This window comes from Arachis hypogaea, chromosome 12 (genome assembly GCF_003086295.3).
Source record: "Arachis hypogaea cultivar Tifrunner chromosome 12, arahy.Tifrunner.gnm2.J5K5, whole genome shotgun sequence".
NCBI lineage: Eukaryota > Viridiplantae > Streptophyta > Magnoliopsida > Fabales > Fabaceae > Arachis > Arachis hypogaea.
This window is the reverse complement of record NC_092047.1, coordinates 60,029,849-60,032,971: the sequence shown is the minus strand read 5'-3', so window position 1 is coordinate 60,032,971 and position 3,123 is coordinate 60,029,849. Positions and strand designations below refer to the sequence as shown.

Genomic DNA, 3,123 nt, shown 5'->3' with positions numbered 1-3,123 from the left:
TAAAAATCAAAAATATTTTTGTGTTTCTTGTTTGAGTCTTGAGTCATATCATAAGTTTGGTGTCACTTGCATATGCATCTTGCATTTTTTCGAAAATATCATGCATCATAGTGTTCTTCATGATCTTCAAGTTGTTCTTGGTAAGTCTTCTTGTTTGATCTGATGATTTTTGTTTTGTTTCTTTTCATGTTTATCATATGCATTCTTGAATTCTTAGTGTCTAAGCATTAAAGAATTCTAAGTTTGGTGTCTTGCATGTTTTCTTTGCATTAAAAAAATTTTCAAAATATGTTCTTGATGTTCATCATGACATTCATAGTGTTCTTGGGTGTTCATCTTGACATTCATAGCATTCTTGCATGCATTCATTGTTTTGATCTAAAAATTTCATGCATTGCATCATTTTTCTTGTTTTTCTCTCTCATCATAAAAATCAAAAATTAAAAAAAATATATATATATCTTTCCCTTTTTCTCTCATCAAATTCGAAAATTGAGTTGACTTTTTCAAAAATTTTAAAAATCAAAGTTGTTCCTTATGATCAAATCAAATTTCAATTTGAAAATCTTATCTTTTTCAAAATCTTTTCAAAAATCAAATCTTTTTCAAAATTCTTAGTTATTTTCGAAAATTAAAAAAATATTTTTCAAAAATCTTTTTCTTATTTTTATATCAAATTTCGAAAATAATATAATCAATTAATGTTTGATTCAAAAATTTGAAGTTTGTTACTTGCTTGTTAAGAAAGATTCAAACTTTAAGTTCTAGAATCATATCTTGTGATTTCTTATGAATCAAGTCATTAATTTGATTTTAAAAATCAAATCTTTTTCAAAAACTAATTTCTATCATATCTTTTCAAAAAATATCTTCTTATCTTATCTTTTTCAAAAATTTGATTTCAAAATATCTTCTCTAACTTCCCAACTTCTTATCTTTTCAAATTTGTTTCAACTAACTAACTAACTTCTGTTTGTTTCTTAACTTTTTCAAAACTACCTAACTAACTCTCTCTCTCTCTAATTTCGAAAATATCTTCCCTCTTTTCAAAAATTCTTTTTTATTAACTAATTATTTTTATTTTTTATTAAAAAAAAATTTCGAAAAAAATACTAAACTTTTTCAAAAACTATTTTCAAAAATCACTAACTCTTTTCAAAAATTGTTTTTGAAAATTCACTTCCCCTCTCATCTTCTTCTATTTGTTTATTGATATACTAACATCTTTCCTTCAACTCTCCAAAAATCCGAACCCCCTCTCTCTCTGAGTTCAGATTTTCTTCCCTTCTTTTCTTCTACTAACACAAGGATCCCTATACTGTGGTATAAAGGATCCATATTATTATTACTATTTTTTCTGTGCCTTCTTCTTTGTCATATGAGCAGGAGGCAAGGATAAGAACATTCTTGTGGAAGCAGATCCAGAACCTGAAAGGACTCTGAAGAGAAAATTAAGAGAAGCTAAAATACAACAATCCAGAGATAACTTTCAGAAATTTTCGAACAGGCAGAGGAGATGGCAGCCGAAATAATAATAATGTAAGGAAGATGCTTGTGACTTTACTGCACCTAATTCCAATAATGAAGAACATCCATTCTGATTGGAGCAACAATTTGAGCTGAACCTCAATTTTTCTCTGATGCACAAACTGCAAGTTTATGATTCCTCTGAAGATCCTTTTCATTCTTACTGAATTCTTGCAGATATGTGTACTGTTAAGACTATGGAGTAGATCCTGAAGTCTACAAGCTCATGCTTTTCCCTTTTGCTGTAAGAGACATAGCTAGATTATGGTTGGATTCTCAACCCAAAGACAGCCTGAACTCTTGGGATAAGCTGGTCACGGCTTTCTTAGCCAAGTACTTTCCTCCTCAAAAGCTGAGCAAGCTTAGAGCTGATGTTCAAACTTTCAGACAGAAAGAAGGTGAATCCCTCTATGAAGCTTGGGAAAGATACAAACAGTTGACCAAAAAGTGTCCTTCTGACATGCTTTCAGAATGGACATCCTGGATATATTCTATGATGGTTTATCTGAGTATCAAAGATGTCATTGGATACCTCTGCAGGTGGATCCATTCACCTAAAGAAAACGCCTGCAGAAGCTCAAGAACTCATTGACATGGTTGCTAATAACCAGTTCATGTACACTTCTGAAAGGAATCCTGTGAGTAATGGGATGCCTATGAAGAAGGGAGTTCTTGAAGTTGATACTCTGAATGCCATATTGGCTCAGAATAAAATATTGACTCAGCAAGTCAATATGATCTCTCAGAGTCTGCATGGAATGCAAGCTGCATCCAACAGTACTCAAGAGGCATCTTCTGAAGAAGAAGCCTATGATCCTGAGAACCCTGTAATAGCAGAGGTAAATTACTTAGGTGAACCTTATGGAAACACCTATAACTCATCATGGAGAAATCATCCAAATTTCTCATGGAAGGATCAGAAGCCTCAACAAGGCTTTAATAATGGTGGAAGAAACAGGTTTAACAATAATAAACCTTTTCCATCATCCACTCAGCAACAGACAGAGAACTCTGAACAAAATACTTCGAATTTGGCAAACTTAGTCTCTGATATGTCCAAGGCCACTGTAAGTTTCATGAATGAAACAAGATCTTTCATTAGAAATTTGGAAGCACAAGTGGGCCAGCTGAGTAAAAGGATCACTGAAATCCTCCTAGTACTCTCCCAAGCAATACAGAAGAGAACCCAAAAGGAGAGTGCAAGGCCATTGACATAAGCACCATGGCCGAACCTGTAAGGGAAGGAGAGGACGTGAATCCTAAGGAGGAAGACCTCCTGGGACGTTCAGTGATCAATAAGGAGCTTCCCTCTGAGGAACCAAAGGACTCTGAGGCTCATCTAGAGACCATAGAGATTCCATTGAACCTCCTTATGCCCTTCATGAGCTCTGATGAGTATTCCTCTTCTGAAGAGAATGAGGATGTTACTGAAGAGCAAACTGCCAAGTTTCTTGGTGCAATCATGAAGCTGAATGCCAAATTATTTGGCATTGATACTTGGGAAGTTGAACCTCCCTTGTTCATCAATGAACTAAGTGATCTGGATCAACTGACATTGCCTCAGAAGAGACAGGATCCTGGAAAGTTCATAATACC

General features: G+C 33.9%; 1 non-coding gene across 1 annotated transcript; it reads right to left on the bottom strand.

Annotated features, from left to right (window-relative positions):
* Nucleotides 1-1,885: 1,885 nt before the first annotated feature.
* Nucleotides 1,886-1,993, bottom strand: LOC112732095 (small nucleolar RNA R71). The gene has a single exon (XR_003167833.1). It is a non-coding gene; the product is annotated as a small nucleolar RNA R71 (small nucleolar RNA).
* Nucleotides 1,994-3,123: the final 1,130 nt, after the last annotated feature.